Consider the following 19,631-nt stretch of genomic DNA (forward strand, 5'->3'; position numbering starts at 1 on the left):
AACAAATAAAGAAAATTAAAACTTTTTTTTTAAAAAAAAATTGGGGGGAGGGGGGGGGCGGGGGGGGGGGGGGGGGGGGGGGAGGGTTGGAGGAGGAGAAAGGGGTGGCTGGTGAAAAAGAAAATAAAATAAATTAAAAAAAATTCAAAACTTTTTTTTTTGGTGGGGAGGGGGGCGGGGGAGGGGTGCGAGGAGGAGGGGTGATGGCTGATGAAAAAGCAAATAAAAAATTCAAAACTTTTTTTTAAAAAAAAAAATTGATGGGTTTTTTGGATTAAGTTGGGGTCTTTTTATATTTTGTAAAAGATTAAGAAGTTTGAAAAAATACATTTTGGACCCTAATTTTCTTAATCTCAAATTTAATTGGGTTTTGCTTTCAAGTGGTCCCTATGAGTCACCTATACTAATTTCACAACTAAAAGGTCACCTATAGCTAATTCTTCCAAAAGAGTGTCTATTTATAGGCTAAAGAATATTTCAACACATGAAAAGTGTATTATGACTCATCCATGAAATTGCCAACATGATATTAAGCATAAGACACTTGGTCATCATTGCCAAGTGTCAACATATTTAAAATATGCCAAGTATCAAAAATATTTGAAATACACTACAGTCCCCCACTATTTCAATATTTTTAGAAAATGTAAAACTTGCTGAATTTGCATGTCTGAAATGCAGTAGGTTTGGTGCCTTTTGGGCTATGAACCAAACTTAGACCGATAAAATTTAACTTATAGAACTACTGGTGAAATATAAAATTTCTATGAACTAATAATTCTCATTGTAAGTCAGAGACTTTATCAGTCACATTTCGAATCCATAATTTTGCTGTTCAACACGGTTTTGAGCCCTAGGCCATGCGCGTGCGTGGTTATTCATGAGAGCTCTAGAGACTAGATCAACGTCTCATAGGAGCGGCTCCACTCCACTCTCATATAGGTGAATTCATCAAGTGTACACTGCTTTAAATATACCATCCATAAGGACTATGAATTCATTAAGAGTTAATAACTCATCCTCACAATTAGTAGCAGTTCAAGCACTCTCTTTAAGTGCGCAGAGTCAATATCGACTTGTTATTACCCATATGAACCTACTTCATGGGATCTCCAATCACATAGGTTGGGTTACCATCTCTATTGACAATCATATGGCCTTAACCCCATCTCTCTTGAGGTTTGAAGAATTAATTTTCTTCCCACAGGTTTAGTCAGAGGATCGGCCAAATTCACTTCTGACTTCGCATAATTAATGGAAATTATTCCATCTCTCAACAACTGTTTAACGACATCATGTCTCAATTTCATGTGTCTGCTCTTACAATTATAAGATTTATTCTTTTCAATAGCTATTGTCACTTGACAATCACAATGCATAAACACAAGAGGCAACTCATCCTTTATTAAAGGCATATTCGCTAAGAAAATTCTTAGCCACTCAGCCTTAAAACCAGCTAACTCCAGAGCTACAAACTCTGACTCTATAGTCGATCTAGCAATGATCGTCTGCTTAGCTGATTTCCACTATATTGGACCCCCACCAAGGGTGAACACATAGCCACTAGCGAATTTTGTCTCGTCTGAATCAGAGATCCAGCTTGCATCACAACACCCTTCTAAAGTAAAAGGAAATCCACCATGCAGGATACCATAATTCTTGGTTCCTCTCAAATATTTCATCAGTCTAATTAATGCAGACAAATGCTCATGATTAGGATTATGAGTATATGTACTCAGTCTACACACAACATAGGCTATATCAAGCCTTGTAAAATTCATTAAATGCATCAGACTCCCAATAATCTGCGCATATTTAGACTGTGCAACTGGGTCACCATTATTCTTTTTCAATTGAGAGTTAGCATCATAAGGAGTGGTCACAGGTGTCACCTCAAAACATTCAAATTTCTTAAGAAGTCTCTCCACCTAATGTTCTTGTGACAACAATATATTATCATCACTCCTTATAACTTTAACTCCTAATATCATATTTACTTCACCCAGATCTTTTATATCGAAATTAGTAGACAAAAATAATTTGGTACTTTCCACAATATATAAATTTGTGCCAAATATGAGCATGTCATCAACATATAAGAATATTATCACATAATCATTGTCTACCACATTATTATAAACACATTTATCCACCTCAACAGAAGAAAACCCGTCTTCTTAAGACTTGATCAAATTTCTCATGCCACTGTTTAGGAGCTTGCTTAAGGCCATAAAGTGATTTCATTAATTTACAAACTTTATTTTCTTGTCCGGAAGCTACATATCCCTCAGGTTGAACCATATAAATCTCTTCTTCTAAATCACCATTTAAGAAAGCTATTTTTGCATCCATTTGATGGATAAAAAGTTTGTGAATTGATGTAAAGGCAATTAAAACTCGAATAGAAGAAATTCTAGTCACTGGTGCAAATGTATCCAAATAATCAATATTTTACTTTTGAGAAAATCCTTTTGCAACTAAACGAGCTTTATATTTATCTATAGAACCATCAGGATTAAGCTTCTTTTTGAAAATCCATTTACAACCAATAGGTTTTGCACCAGGAGGTAAATCAGTTAAAATCCATGTATTATTTTTCATGATAGAATCAATTTCCATTTTTGTTGCCTCTTTCCAAAATTTTGCATCAGAAGAAGATATAGCTTCAAAATAATTTGATGGTTCATTAACGACAAGAAAAGTTTGAAAATCATTTCCATAAGAAAGATATTCCTTCCTAGGCCTTTTGCTCCTTCTCAGTTCCTCATTAGGAGTAATTTCATTATTTCTTTCAACAGGTGCATGAGAAATTTTATCAGACACTGGAAAAATATGTTCAAATTAAGCATTTTTTGTCTCAATTATAGTATTGCAATCAAGCACATCACTTTTCAACACAAGAAATCTACATGCAGCACTATATTCAGCATATCCAATAAGCATACAGTCAGCAGTTTTAGAACCTATTTTTTCTCTTTTTAGGTTTAGGAAAGAGAACTTTAGCAAGATACCCTCACACTTTTAAATATTTCGAATTAGGTCTATAACCTTTCCACAATTCATAAGGAGTTTTGCCAGTTCTTTTATGAGGAATCCTATTTTGTAAATGACATGCGGATAAAATAACTCCACCCCACAAATTATCAGATGCATTAGAACTGACTAACATGGAATTCATCATTTTCTTCAATGCCCTATTCTTCCTTTCAGCTACTCCATTAGACTCAGGTGAATAAGGCGGAGTTATTTCATAAATAATACCTTCTTTTTCAAAAAAAGCATTTAAGGACAAATATTCTCCACCTCTATCAGATCTAATTCTCTGATTTTTCTATTAAGTTGATTTTCAACCTCAGCTTTATAAGAAATAAATGCATTGAAAGCATCATTTTTATTTCTAAGTAAATACAACTTAGTAAATCTAGAAAAATCATCAATAAAAGTCACATAATATATTTTATCACCTCTAGTCATAGTCTGCTTTAAATCACCTAAATCAGTGTGAATCAAAGATAATAATTCAGTTTCTCTATTTACCGAAAAATAAGACTTTTTAGTAATTTTAGCTTCAAAGACATATTTCACATTTGTCAAAATTATTTGAATCTAAACCAGATATTAAACCAAGCGATTCCATTTTCGCTATATATGCGGTTTAATATGTCCTAGTCTAGCATGCCACAAAGAAATAGACTCAACCATATAAGCAGAAGTAAATTCATTTTCACAAATAACATTAGAAACATTAAGAACAAATAGACCACGGTTACAAGATCCTTTGCGCACCAAAATATTATTTTGGGTCAACACAACCTCATTTTCTTCAAAAGATACTTTCACCCCAACTTTTCCTAACAATCCCTTCAGAAATCAAATTAGTTCGGATATTAGGAACATGCAACACATCACTCAATGCTAGAATTTTACCAGATGTGAGTTTGAGAAGAACTTTTCCTTTCCCAACAACTTGAGTTGTCCTTGAGTTACCAAGATAAATAATTTCTTCTCCTTCCTCAACTTGGGCGTATGGCACAAAATTATTTTTATTTACACAAATGTGCCTAGTAGCACCATAGTCTATCACCCAATTTCTCACATTGGCCTCAATATTTATTTCTGAAATGATGCAATAATTATATCATCCGCTTCAGCCAAATTTATTTTTGACTTAACGGGATTGTCGTTTCTCGCAAATATTCTCTTGCATTGAGGTGTATTTTTTCATGAAGGTTTTATTATTGGCTTTGGACTTGTAACCACGTCTATTTACATACCTGAATTTTGGCATCATCATTTGGCTAAATTGTGAACATATTAATGCATTTGCAACACCATGGACATCTGGCAAGATGATGGGAACAGGAGCAGCCATAACAACACTAACATCGGTGTTATCAATAAATTCACAAGTAACATTATTTACCATAGTTTCTTAGATTGTTGGGAAGATCACAAAATAAAACCAGTATAAAAATAATTAATATTATTTACTCAGTAAATTAACATAACAGCACTTGAAAAATAAATATTACTACAAAAATATATTTAGTAAATATGACTTGAGTCGTGCTAGACACTGTCCTAAGAAACTATTTCAGCAATGTGAAATGTTTCCCTAGGATTAAACAAGCCCTTCTCTAATTTTAATTAGAGGATACAGAAATCAGCAAAATTTAAATATTACCAGCAAATTTTAAAAGAGAACATAAAAGACAACAATAAAAGAATATTTAAACAAAATAAGTGAAAGCCATTTTAGAAGAGAGAGAACGTGTAGAATAGTACAAAGAGATGAAAAACTTTCTGATATTTATTTTTCGGTCCAAAGGAAGTATCTATGTATAGGCTAAATAATGTTTTCAACACATGACAAATGTATTATGACTCAAAATATAGTCTAAACTATATTTAAAATATAGTCTAAACTATTTTATGAATTAAATCCAATAAAATTTAAATTCTTACAACCATCCGACAAACAATAGATAATTACCAAATAATAGTGGACAAATACTTGTGAAGCCCTCTCTGAATAATTTTCTGTGTAGGAATTATATCGTCATCCATACAACAACAACAATAATATACTCAGTGAAATCTCACAAAGTGGGATCTGGGGAGGATAGAGTGTACGCAGACTTCTTCCCTATCTTGAGAGGTAGATAGGTTGTTTCCGACGGACCCTTGGCACAAGACAAGCAACTCAAAGCAGTATAAAAGTCATGACAAAATACTATAAAAGCATGATAAGGCATTATGAAAAAAACTTATTCTTAGACATGGAACCCTGTTATTTTGCTCGTATCATGTCGGGGTTACTCAGACTTCACCCTAATCTACTCTTTTTCTCATTCAAGCATTTTATCGAACAGTTGGTGGGCATAACGAATTGTTACATCAATTAAGAAATATACACTCGAAATGCCCACCGACCCAATGGGGGTTTCGAATGCTCGTTCCCCATGAGTCCATTGTTCAGCACAACACAACCAAATCCCCGCCCTATCTAATTTCAAGCTTCTATACCCCATACAGTAAGAATCCCAGAAATCACACATTAAGGGTATTTAGGAAATCACACATGAGATCATAACTAGGGTATGAGAGCATTAACAAACCTGATAGAGACGCAGATGATTAATTAAACTGAAGAGTATTAGTAAGAAAAAGAATGACTTTTGCTTCTTGCTTCAACTGTTTCGGGTGAGAAGGGTTGTGTTGAGGGGTTGTTGATTATATGTGGGGAGTGTTTTTAGGGATGTGATTTGGTAGTGGGTTTATGATTTGGTAGTGGAGGGATTATAGGGGGTGAATTTAGGGATGGAGTGAATTTTGGGGTGGAAAGAATTTGAGTTGGAGAAGGAGAGAAACGGATGATGTGGGGATTTGAAATTGAAGCAAAAATTAACCGCGTATGTATCTTATTAATACCCTACCGTCTTTTTCTTTTAACTTACCTGGCATTAGATCTACGCCCGTAGAAATTACACGGGGCGTATGTCTGTCCGTAGATTTGCGACGGCGAATTGATCTGACGATCCTTGGTTTACGCTTATTTTTACGGTCCGTATAAATTATACGATTCGTATGTTATGGCGTAAATCAAGGACAGAAAGAGATTTTACCTGACTCACGTTCTACGCTTCCATCTACGGACCGTATGTTTTATACGGACCGTAGATTCTGGCGTAGATCATTAATAGAGAACCATTTTTTTCGTCTTCAATCTACGCTTCCATCTATGGATCGTATGTTTTATACGGACCGTAGATTCTGGCGTAGATCATCTCCATTTTCTACCCTTTGCATCCTGCACCAAAACAAACATTTCCCTATATGCTGCAAATAAAATAAAAAAAATAAACATTACACTTGGGTTGCCTCCTAAGAAGCACTTGATTTAACGTCGCGGCACGACAAAGGATAGTCATTCACTCCTTATCTGCGTACACCAGATCATTGTTCGTTCCGAGGTGTTTTAACCGGTATCGGTCGACAATTCTGTCTTCTGAAACCATCCCGTGATAGTGCTTCAACCTCTGCCTATTCACCTTAAATGTCTGAGTTCTATCTCCGGACTTTAACTCAATCGCTCCATGGGGTGAAACACCTACCACCTCAAACGGACCAGACCACCTTGATTTTAGCTTAATAGGTAGCAACTTCAACCGAGAGTTAAACAAAGAAACACCACCCTTGTAGAACTCTCACTTCAGGATTTTCTTGTCATGATATTGTTTCATCCTTTCTTTATATAGTGTTGCACTCTCATACGCCTGGTACCGAAACTCATCCATCTCATTTAGTTGAAACAACCTGAGCTTGGTCGCTTCTTCCCAATCCATATTCAATTTCTTCAAAGCCCACATAGCCTTGTGCTCAAGTTCAACCGGCAAGTGACAAGCTTTTTCGAAAACAAGCTTAAAGGGTGAAGTCCCAATAGGAGTCTTGAAAGCAGTCCGGTATGCCCATAGAGCATCATCGAGCTTGCGGGCCCAATCAGTTCTATTTGCATTCACAGTTTTTGCTAGAATACTCTTGATCTCCCTATTGGATACCTCAACCTGCCCACTTGTCTGAGGGTGATAAGGTGTTGCCACCCTATGTTTTACACCATATTTCTCCATCAATCCCGCGAAAGCTCTATTACAAAAGTGGGACCGACCATCGCTGATTATAGCCCTCGGAGTACCAAAGCGAGTAAATATGTTCTTCTTGAGGAACCCCATGACACTCTTGGCCTCGTTATTAGGTAAAGCCACCGCTTCTACCCGTTTTGACACATAATCCACAGCAACCAAGATGTATTTCATGCCACCTGAACGCACAAAGGGTCCCATAAAGTCAATCCTCCAGACATCGAACACTTCTACCTCCATAACAAATTTCATAGGCATATCTTGCCTTCTGTCTATATTCCCTTGCCTCTGACATTGATCGCAAGACCGCACTAATAGATTAGCATCATGAAAGATAGTCAGCCAGTAATAACCGCATTCAAGTACCTTAGCCGCAGTCCGGTTACCACTATGATGACCCCCAACAGGAGAGTCATGGCATGCTTTTAGAATCTCCATCACTTCACTTTCAGGAACACAACGCCGAATGATGTTGTCAGCGCATATTCGGAACAAATAAGGCTCGTCCCGGTGTACTACCGAGAATCCCGCAAGAACTTCTTCTTTTTGGTAAGCTTTGATATCTTCGAAACTATGCACATTACCAATAATTGGCAATGTCGACATACCACGGTGCTACCTCCATTGACACGGTAACACCCTCATCTAGAAACGCATCATCTATATCTAGCTTATCGAAGGTCTCCCACCTTCTTCTGGAGAGAGATGGTCGAAGACTCCGATTTTCGGTGCCTTGCGATCCTTCACCTCAAAATCAAACTCTTGCAGCAATAGTACCCATCGGATCAGTCGCGGCTTTGCTTCCTTCTTTGCCATAAGGTATCTCAGTGCTGCATGATCAGTGTATACCACGACTTTGGACCCTAACAAATAGGCCCTAAACTTCTCAAAAGTAAACACAATGGCAAGCAGCTCTTGCTCCATCACTGTGTAATTCATCTGGGCAGCATTCAATGTTCTGCTTGCATAATAGATCGGGTGTATAATTTTATTGTGCCTCTGCCCAATCAAAGCACCTATTGCGAAACAACTAGCATCACACATCAGTTCAAAGGGCAAGGACCAGGGTAAGCAACAATAATAAGAGCAGTAGTGAGACGCTCTTTTAACTCCTCAAACGCCTTCCGGCATTTATCATCAAACTTAGCCTCTTTTTCAAGAAGCTTTCACATCGGGTTAGCAATCTTAGAGAAATCTTTGATGAAGCGCCTGTAGAACTCAGCATGTCCTAAGAAACTTCAGACACCTTTGACTGAGATAGGTGGTGGAAGTTTTGCAATCACATCAAATTTCGCTTGATCGACCTCAATTCCTTTTTCAAAGATTTTGTGACCGAGGACCATCCCTTCCTTCACCATAAAATGGCACTTCTCCCAATTTAGCACGAGATTTGTCTCCTCACATCTTTTCAGCACTTGACCCAGATGGTCAAGACAATCTTCAAACGAATCACCCACAACAGAGAAGTCATCCATGAACACTTCCAAGAAGTCCTCTACTATGTCAGAGAAGATTGACATCATGCACTGAAAAGTGGGCCGGTGCATTACACAAACCAAAAGGCATCTGGCTAAATGCAAACGTCCCATAAGGACAAGTGAAAGTAGTCTTCTCCTGATCTTCTAAAGAAATGTTGATCTGATTGTAGCCCGAATAACTATCAAGGAAGTAATAGTAGGAATGCCCCGCTAGCCGATCAAGCATTTGATCAATAAATGGCATAGGGAAATGGTCCTTGCATGTGGCAGTGTTGAGCTTGTGATAGTCCATGCAAACTCTCCATCCAGTGACAGTTCTTGTTGGGATCAGCTCATTCTTTGCATTCAACACAACAGTGATGCTGCCCTTCTTAGGAACACATTAGATTGGGCTCACCCATTTACTATCAGCAATCGGGTAAACCACTCCCGCATCTAACCATTTGATGATCTCTTTCTTGATGACCTCTTGCATATTCTCATTCAGTCTCCTCTGATGCTCTACACTAGGTTTGCTATCCTCCTCCAACTGGATTTTATGCTCACAGATCCCAGATGGGATACCCCAAATTTCTGCTATGGTCCAACCAATAAAGACGCCTATATTCCCGCAACACCTCTAAAAGCTGTAGGATCTGCTCCTCAGTCAGTAGGGCTGAAATAATCACCGGCAATGTATTGTCCGGACCAAGTAACTCATACTTGAGATGTGACAGGAGCTGCTTAAGCTCCAACTTAGGTGGCTCAATGATCGAAGGCTTTGCTGGAGGAGTTGTTCTATTTTTCAGATCAAGATTTAGCTTCTTTAGGTGGTAAGAATATGAACCCAACCCAACAAGTGAATTAATTGTCTCCACATACCCTTCCATGTCCTCAGCATCAAAGTTCATAAGAATACCAGCTAGAGCTTCACCCAAACTTTCTTTTTCCATCTTGAACTCCACCGCTTCATCAAAGAACATCAAATGAATCAATTATCGAAATACTCTTGTAAGCACTTGGTAACTTTATCCCCTTGCTAGCCTGAAAAGTAACTTCTTCATCGTTGACTCGGAACTTGATTTCATTTTTCTCCGAATCCATCAGAGCTCTCCCTGTAGCAAGGAAAGGTCTCCCCAAAATAATAGGAATGTCTCGATCAACAGCACAGTCAAGAATCACAAAATCAGCGGGCAACATAAATTCACCCGCCCAAGTACATCATCAACCACCCCAACAGGTCTTTTGATAGACCTATGAGCCATTTGTAACCTCATAGTAGTTGGCCTTGGCATCCCCAAACCTGATTGTTTGTATATAGAAAGAGGCATCAGATTAATACTCGCCCCATTATCACACAAAGCTCGAGCAAAATCATGGTGCCCAACAGAACAAGGAATGGTGAACGCCCCAGGATCTCCCTTTTTTCTGAACAGTTATAGTTGAGATGATGGAACTCACAATGTAAGTCAAATTCACGGTTTCATGTTGAACCGTTTTCTTCTTGGTCAGCAGGTCCTTCAAATATTTAGCAAAACCGGGCATCTCTTTAACAACTTCCAAGAAGGAAAAATTTAGAGATAACTGCTTCAACTGATCATAAAACTTCTCGAACTTAGCATCCTCCTCTTCTTTACCAACCTCTGAGGAAAGGGAGGTTTAGACTTGAAAAGCTGAGTCAAAGGGCGGAGAGCCCCTTTTACAGTCTGCTTGCTCGTGTTATCAGCTTCCTTCACTATCTCTGGAATATCAACAACCTTCTTGTCAGCAGGATTCTCATCAACAATAATGGGTGCTTCAGACTGCACCTCATTCTCTTCTTCTATCGGCTCAAGATCAATCACTTTCTTATCATCCCTTTGGAGTATTTTACCACTCCTAATAGTGATGGCAAACACACGATCTACACCGCCTCCCCCATTCTTCGGATTCAGAATAGTGTCACCGGAAGTCCTCCCTTTTTAGGAGGTTGCTGCTCTCTAGAAATATCCCTCATCTGTGACTCGAGCTTCTAAATAGCTGCTGTATGGGAACCCACTATCTCTGTCAGCCCAGATAAAGTCCTTTCAGACTTAGACTGATTTGCCAGAATCTTCTTAAGCATTGCTTCAACCTTCGAACTACCTTGCTCGTTGATCCATTTTCGGTGGTATATAAGGATTTGAACTCTTGTTCCCAAAATTGTTACTGTTGTTGTAGCTCCCTTGGTTCGCACCACCATAATTATTGTTGTAGTTTCCTAAGTTATTATAAGCACCTTGACCTTGCTGAGGTCTCCATTGATTCTGATTCTGGTAACCACCTTGGTAGTTCTGTCTTTGATAACCCCCTTAAGAGTTATTTACATAGTTAGCATCTTCAACCTGCATAGGGGGCCTATCATGAAACGGACCATCTTGAGTATGGTACATCCCTTTTGGCATAACTGTATCATCCTCACAAATATTTACCTTCTTAATCTGGGTTTCATCAAACTTCTTTGTTAGCAAGGAAATATTTGTTGCAAGTTCTGCCAATGTTTGCTGGGTATCTTGATTCTCCTTTACCATATTCTGGATCATAGCACTACCATACGGTACAACATCAGCATTGTTTGAGTGCCAAGCCTGATTATGAGTAGTCAGCTTGTTAAGTATGTTGGTCACTCATCGATAAGATTTGTACATGAAACAACCATCAGTTGCATTATTAGCAACTGACTGCGTCACTGGATCTAGCCCTCGGTAGAACTTCTCCATTAATATGTGCTCCCGAAAACCATGATTCGGACTCTTCTGTAAATACTCCTTGAATCTCTCCCAGGCTTCATATAGCTGCTCCCCCGGTCGCGGTTAAATTCATAGATCTTGTCCTGAATTTTACCCTTTCTGCTAGGAGGGTACCATTTTGTGAGAAAAGCAGTCACCATCTCTGCCCATGTAGTATTCGAATTTCGGGGTAGCTTCTCAAACCATGTTCTTGCATCTCCAGCTAAGGAATATTTGAATAACCTCAGCCAAATAACATCTTGTGAAACGTTGTTCTGGATGTGGTTAGCAAACACATCCACAAAATTCTGCAAATGACATAGAGGGTCACGGTAGAGTTCCGAAAGTATCCCTCAAGCTTCAACAACTGGTATAGAGAGGAGTCTATTTTCATGCTTGCAGCTCCAACTCGAGGATGAACAATAGCAGATGCATAATCCTCCTCTGGAACAAGATCAGCGAAAACATTCTCTTCATTTGATTTATTCACCTGATTATTCAATCGATTCCCCTGGTTACCAAAGACGTTGATTTTTGCTGATTCTAATTCATGTTAACCTGGTTTACACAGAGTAGCAAACAAGGTGTGATGGAATAAGCAAAAGACTTCAATCAAAGCAAACACTATTTAGTAATTTCAAAACCGTATTCCCCGCAAGAACGACGTTGTCAAATATAGTAAATCAACAAGGTTGGGGTCGAATCCCGCAGGGAATATGGTGTGAAAAGGTTACTAAAGTCGTAGAATGCTAAATTTAGGTCTAATGTCTTAATCCGATGATTTTGGTCAAAGTTGGTTTTTTTATGACTAATTTCTAACTAATTGCTTTGGGCGGTAATTTATGGTAAAAGAAACTAAGGTTGTGTCCCTGTTAGATAGAGTGTATGATCATGGGTATTGATCTTGATATACTTCTAATGGATCATTATATGAATGCACTTAATCTCAATATGAATCTCTACTATTTCCTAATAAATAAAGATTATCTCTTTCTATGATTTTTCCAAATGTAAGAAAGTAACTATGAAGAACGATTAATCATGCCAAGTAAATTCTTCTTATTCCTAAGTGAATTTATTAAACAAAGTTTAAAGCTTTGAGTTCTTGTTATTTATTCTTACCAACCCTAATTATTTTCCCAAATAAATCAAGGGTTATGGCTTTAATCAATGTTTGCAATCATTAATTAACAATGAAGAATGAAGAATAAATAAACCCTAATAATCCATTATGTGTATATCAATCACAAACCCAATCACAAAACACCCATCACTTGGGTTCACAACCCTAGTAAGGGATAGAAGAAGAAGAACAATAAGAAATAATGGAGATCATAATGCTTACAATTGATTGCTTGGAATTGAAGAGAAATTAATTGCAATTGTTTGTAATCCCCAAAAGACTTCCAAATCTATGAATACTTAGTGCTAAGGAAAATAAAACTGAGTTCTGCTGTAATGTCCTTTCTAAGAAACCTAAACAAGGTATTTATAAGAGTCAAAGTCGTGCAAAATAAGATTGACAAAATTGCCCCCGACGGTCCAATGTACGGACCGTACATTTTATACGGTCCGTAGAATCAGTGAACAGTTCTCCGTAGAATCTTCCCCAGTTGTCAGATATACGCTCCACTTTTACGGACCGTAAATATTATATAGTCCGTATAACCTGTCCGTAAAATCCTCTTCTCTTTAAGACTTCTGTGGAACCAATCTACGGTGGGAGTTACAGACCGTAAATAATATACGGTCCGTACTTCTGCCTGGACTTCATCTTCAGGTCTGAGGCCTTACTATTAAGCATCTACGATGGCTTTTACGTACCGTGAATATTCTACGGTCCGTATGTTCCTCCGTATAAATCAGGCTTCAGTTATTTTTCTTTCTTTGAACATCTTTTTACTCCATTTCTATGACTTGCTCCCAAAATACGTTAAACATCTGCAACATGTCAAAAACACATCAAAAAGACCAAGACTTGCTCAAAAACAAGTAAAACTTATAGCCAAAAAGCATCGAATGTGCCATAATTTCACGGTACATCAGTGATTCACCTCCTTTGTGATGAAAGCAGTTGCCTTTTCTTTTGCTCTTTGGTGTATGTATAAAGGTGAAAATAGGGGCAGGGGAGCTAGAAAATAGCCTCTTGAAATTATTGATAGGATCTTCGAGTAACTCGAAATGATATGTCATTCCTTTCAGGTATTCCCGTTCTTAAATTGGTACAATTTATAAGGTTATGGTCTTGATTATTTATTTGGCTCTACCAAATTGATTTTTTCCCTTCCTTGCAAAGCATTGATTTTCATTTTCTACCCCTATCCTTATGTAAGAATCTCATGATTCTACTCTGCATTCCCCACATAATAGTTTTTCTAAAGTTTTTCTGAAAGTTTTAACTCGCAATATGGCTTTTTGCTCTTGGTCTTATTGTTAAATTAGTAGCTTCTAATTTTCATGCATATAATACAAGACTAAGTATTGGTTTTTATTTTTTTTCAAATTCCAGTTATGTACTCTGTCAGTAGTATTTTTCTCCAAATCTCAGACTGACATCGATAGTTTTTTTTTCCAAATCTCAGACTGACACCTCTTGAATTAAGCTACTCTTGGCACATCAAGCATATATCTCAGCCTCCGAAGCTGTGGTTGTACCTGATAAGAAATGCTATGTTTTGATGACATGACAAACCCTAAGGAACCAGATACAGTTAGGTTCATTTGTCTGAACTTAGTTAACCTTATGATATCTCATATGCTGCCTGTCTAACTTGCTTCTTGAAGGATCAGATGCCTGCAGGAATTGCTCATATATGAGAGACCAGATATGTTGATTTAGAAGGACCAGATGGGTTTAGGTCTCTAGTCTAGTCAGCCAACAATTAGATGCCTGCAGGAACTGCTCATACATGAGAGACCAAATATGTTGATGCAGAAGGACCAGATGGGATCAGGTCTCCAGCCTGCTCCGCTAACAATGTAGCTGTAGTGCTACTGACAAAGGTATCCAGTATTTACAAAGTGTTCGAAGAACAGATGAGGAACCAGGTTCTCCAAATAAAGGTTCTGGTCACTGAAGCTGAAAGTCCAAATCCACAGCTGTAAAGTGAGCGGCTGAAAAGTACAATGGAGCTGTACAACAGTGCCTCATCAAGGCTGAGTGATTAACGGTCCAGATTTCACGAGCGGTCATCTCTACTCTCTCTCTCTGTGTGCATATAAAGACATCATCTTCCAAGAGAAGACTTATTCTTGCACAGTCTGAAAATTGCTCCATACAAAGTGCAAGTTTCCACCATTCAAGATGTTCCTCAAGAACAGTGCCTCAGCAACCCGAAGGACCAGGTCTAGAACTGAAGATATTTTTAGATCCTTAGGTTGTTGAGTCTTTGTTCTTTTGTGATTAAAATGTAAACCTACTCTTACATAAAAAGAACCTGTTTGTAGGTGTTCTAAATTCTCAAGGTTGCTTCCACAAGCTCTTGAGTGGTATACTAGGCTAGAGTTAGTCACAGTGGTGAATTCTCAAAGGGTGCCTTTGAGTGGTACACTAGGCTGGGGTGAGTCTAGGTATATTAGTATGCTTATATAGGGGTAGTTAAGTGTGAGGGTTGCATAAGCGCTATTGTGAGGGTGAGGGATTATGGGAGTTAATTCCTAGCTTACGATAGAGTTGTACCTGAGTTGCTCGATTAGTGGAGTTTAAATCCTACAGGGGTAGGTCGTAATTTTTAATCTCTTGAGCAAGGAGTTTTCAACGTAAAAATCTTGTGTTGATTCTCGTACTGCACTGCATAAGGGAACTGGTACACAACCAGGTCCCTCATATACTATTTGGTAGAGGTACGACCTGTAACAATTGGTACCAGAGCAGGTTTTATAAAAGGTTAACACCTAGAGAGGATCTTCATCATGGCTAGTTCACCAAGCCTAGAGAAAGAAGAATCTATCATAAGATCACCAAGATCCAACAGAGAATATCATGGATGGTGGAAGGGGAGAAGGCATAACTTTTCATGGCCGAGAATCTAAGCTGTGGGACATCATTTGTGATGAACCTTATGTTCCTATGCAAAGTTACGGGGGTGAATCTGGGACTGGTCAAAAGATTGAGAAGAAGCCAAGAGCTGACTGACCCTAAAAAGGAAGCAGGTGCTGCCTACATGGACAAAAAGAAGCTTAAAAACTCACCCTTCTGTCATTACGCAGACCCGAATGCCTTGGGCTCTAAAATCAAATGAGTGAATCTGGTGGCAAGCTTGAGTGAGAAGAGGCAGCCAAAAGTTACATAAAAGGAGACTGCTCAAAGCTCACAACTGAGAGAATGGATGATTCTCGTCATTCAAGGACCTTTAAGTGGGAGTATGCTCTTGTGAAATGAAGCTGAACAGGAAGCACTTTGGAAGCTAGGAGATCGGTCTGATTAAGCTCAACTTGTTTCCTTTCCTCAAATTTCTTCATGCTTGGCTATGTTAAGAGGAAAGGTAAAATGTTAAAAGGTGTTTTTTGGTGACATCTAACTCACTCTTGTACCGTCCGCAAAAGTACACACATGGCGCAGATCGGGACGGCGCAAGCATAAGTGACATTGCACATCTCAGAGCTCTTGCCTCTTTTTCAAAACTGTCAAGGGACCTGGTCTCTATGATTCAGGTTAGTAGTCTCTTCAGTGCTTAATATGTTTTTGAACTGTCTGGAATGCCATGTCATTAAGACTCTTCCGCTTCCTATTCTAATTTGAGCCCTTTAAATGCCTGTCCATCCTGAAGCTCTTCGTACCTCAAAAGAAAACCATTTCTCTTCAGATCTTACAAATTTCTTTTTACCATATCTGAAATCTGAATCATCCTTCCCCACTCGCCAAAATCTAAACCCCACCATATCACTACCAGATCCCAAAGATAGTGTGACTCTGGAAAGTCTCACTTCCATCAATTATTCTAGAACAGATAAAGGACTTTATGAGCCTTGTGTAGACCTTCTCCTCGGTGACTCTAAATGAGGGGGAGCGAAACAGGTCTAATATCATAGAAAGTGGAACTGAAATTGTTAAGGGGTTTGAAGAGGCCTTGAAGGCAAAAGAAAGCGATAAAGGAACTCAGAAGGATCTGATGACGAAATGGATAAAGGGGAAGGAACCTATTAGGAAAGAAATGGATGCAATCCTCAAGGCATGCTATCCATTGGAAGAGAGGTATCTGTCACGAGTAATCCTTGTGGTCGTGTAAAAGAGACATCATGCACATCTTCTCCCTGCGAATCACAATGATCCTAACATGACAAATAAGGATGGAAACACCTTGCTAGGTACTGTGATAGATACCAAGATGTGCCACCTTATGGAGCCTAATGTTTACTGGTATAGACATGCTAAAATCTAAGGTACTAGTCGTTCAACTCATTACCATGTACTAATTAATGAGAACGGATCCTGCACAGCTACAAACTGCTATACTACATATGCAAGGTGCACACGTTCGGTATCCATGAATCCACCAGCCTATTATGCAAATTTGCTTGCCTGTTGTGCACGATATTACATTGAGGATGATGTAGAAATTATGAAGAAATGAAAATGCTCAGAAGGCAAAGGGAAAAGGTCTCAGTGGTGCTGTAAAGGAAGCTGAAAACCTCTGTCTAGACCCACTGATCCTTAGCTCTTGAGCCGCTCCTAGTCCCTTTGAATATCTGACCCTTTGTATTCCATCGCTTAATGACTATGGCACTCATGGCAGTTTAAGAATCATATTTGTACTAACTAAGACTACTATGTTTTTGATATGCTTAATCTAATCTAGGCAACTACTCTGATTTGTGCAATGATCTTACTACTTGTTATTACTGTTCTTGCTTATGTTGTGTTGCCCTAGTGGCCATGAGTTAATGTTACAGAACTTCTTTTTGTCCTATGCTACTTTTATTACTCTTTTCAATAATACCAAAAGGGGGAAGAAAATGAAGGGGTGGGAAAGGGAGGAAGAATGGTGTGAGACAGATAGTTTGTCACCATCAAAAAGGGGAAAATGACTATATGTATGTTTTGATGATTGTCAAACCTAGTGAAACCAGAGAGAGCGAGAAACTCGGTCCTCAATATGGCCTTGCCATACATTTTACAGTCTCAATAATATAATCGATATATGTGAGAGAGACATGTGTGAAAGATAAGGGGAACCATGAAAAAGGGAAAGATGACTCTAAGCTGGGAAAGAGGAAAGACTGATCGCAGGGGGAGCGAGTGGGAATTTGGTTCTTAAGGGGAACTTTGTCTATGAGTTTATTATCATAAAAAAAGAGGAAATTTATGTTTCATGACATGTTTTGATGATTTGACAAACCTTACTCAAAGAACCAGAGGACTACTATGTATCTCGAGGTCTGAGTCTCAGGGGGAACAAATGAGGTATCTGGATAAGGGATCTGGTCCTTAGGAAGAATACAAAGGATGTCGATTTGTCATCATCAAAAAGGGGGAAACTGATAAGAAATGATATGTTTTGATGACATGACAAACCCTAAGGAACCAGATACAATTAGGTTCATCTATCTGAACTTAGTTAACCTAATGGTATCTCATATGTTGCCTGTCTAACTTGCTTCCTGAAGGATCATATGCTTGCAGGAACTGCTTATATATGAGAGACTAGATATGTTGATTCAGAAGGACCAGATGGGATCAGGTCTCCAGCTTGCTCAGTCAACAATTAGATGCCTGCAGGACCTACTCATGTATGAGAGACCAAATATATTGATTCAAAAAGACCAGATGGGATCAGGTCTCCAGCCTGCTCAGCTAACAATGCAGCTGTAGCGCTATTGACACAGGTATCCAGTATTTACAACGTATTCGAAGAATAGATGAGGAACCAGGGTTCTCCAGAAAAAGGTTTTGGTCACTGAAGCTGAATGTCCAAATCCACAGCTGTAAAGTGAGCGGCTGAAAAGTACAATGCAGCTGTACAGCAGTACCTCATCAAGGCCGAGTGATTAACGGTCCAGATTTCACGAGCGGTCATCTCTACTCTCTCTCTCTCTCTCTCTCAATGCATATAAAGACGTCATCTTCCAAGAGAAGACTCATTATTGCACAATCTGAAAATTGCTCCATACAAAGTGCAAGTCTCCACCATTCAAGGTGTTTCTCAAGAATAGAGCCTCAGCAACCCGAAGGACCAGGTCTAGAACTGAAGATATTTTTAGGTCCTTAGGTTGTTGAGTCTTTGTTCTTTTATGCTTAAAATGTAAACCTAATCTTCCATAGAAAGAAGCTATTTGTAGGTATTCTAAATTCTTAAGGTTGCTTCTATAAGCTCTTGAGTGGTACACTAGGCTAGAGTTAGTCACAGTGGTGAATTCTTAAAGGGTGCCTTTGAGTAGTACACTAGGCTGGGGTGAGTCTAGGTATATTAGTGTGCTTGGCTAGGGATAGTCAAGTGTGAGGGTTGCTTAAGCATTATTGTAAGGGTGAGGTATTATGGGAGTTAATTTCTAGCTTACGATAGAGTTGTAACCTGAGTTGCTCAGTTAGTGGAGTTGAAATCCTACAGGAGTAGGTCGTGATTTTTAGTCTCTTGAGCAAGCATTTTTCATGTAAAAATCCTGTGTTGATTGTAGCACTGCACTGCACTACATAAGAGAACTGGTACTCGTAGGTCCCTTAGATACTGCTTGGTGGATGCACAGCCTGTAACAGTACCTAATCGTGATACTTTTTTAGCTTTTGGATAAAAGACATAAGAAAATGTATCTTGAATTTCGAGTTTTCACAATTAGTAAGTTGGTTTTATTTCCTTTTAGAATTCAGCTTCAATATTATTCATTTGATGCAAAGCTTATTAACTATCCATAAAGACGTTTTTGTCCCTCTCTCTAGCTCCTATTATAATTTTGCCTTATGTTATTATGTCTTGATTCTAGTTTTTATACTTGCGTTCTTTTAATTTTTAACTGCAAATGAAAACCTCATAACAAATATTTTTGGCTTCTTTTGAGTTTTATGTAAGATTTTACTCTAAAGGTTAGGGCTTTTATGTCACGAACCAATTTCACAAAGTCGCGCGGGCACCTACCTATCCCACCTCGGTAGGAGAACTCTTAACCCAACACTCACGAACACAGTATTAATAGCGGAAGAAGATAAAGTAACGAAGTCTATCATATGAATATATAATAAATGTGGAAGTAATCAAAAACCACCGCAGTATCTGGTCTGTTCATACCAAAATATCTAACTAAAATCTATAAGCCCGAAAGTAATAATAATACATCAATAGTCTCTGTTATATCCC

The 19,631-nt window shown here is 38.5% G+C and overlaps 1 non-coding gene across 1 annotated transcript; it reads left to right on the forward strand.

Annotated features, from left to right (window-relative positions):
• The first annotated feature begins 11,350 nt into the window (after positions 1–11,350).
• Positions 11,351–11,455, forward strand: LOC132061705 (small nucleolar RNA R71). Its single transcript, XR_009416125.1, has one exon. It is a non-coding gene; the product is annotated as a small nucleolar RNA R71 (small nucleolar RNA).
• The last annotated feature ends 8,176 nt before the right edge of the window (positions 11,456–19,631 follow it).

Source organism: Lycium ferocissimum, chromosome 6 (genome assembly GCF_029784015.1).
Source record: "Lycium ferocissimum isolate CSIRO_LF1 chromosome 6, AGI_CSIRO_Lferr_CH_V1, whole genome shotgun sequence".
Taxonomy (NCBI): Eukaryota; Viridiplantae; Streptophyta; class Magnoliopsida; order Solanales; family Solanaceae; genus Lycium; species Lycium ferocissimum.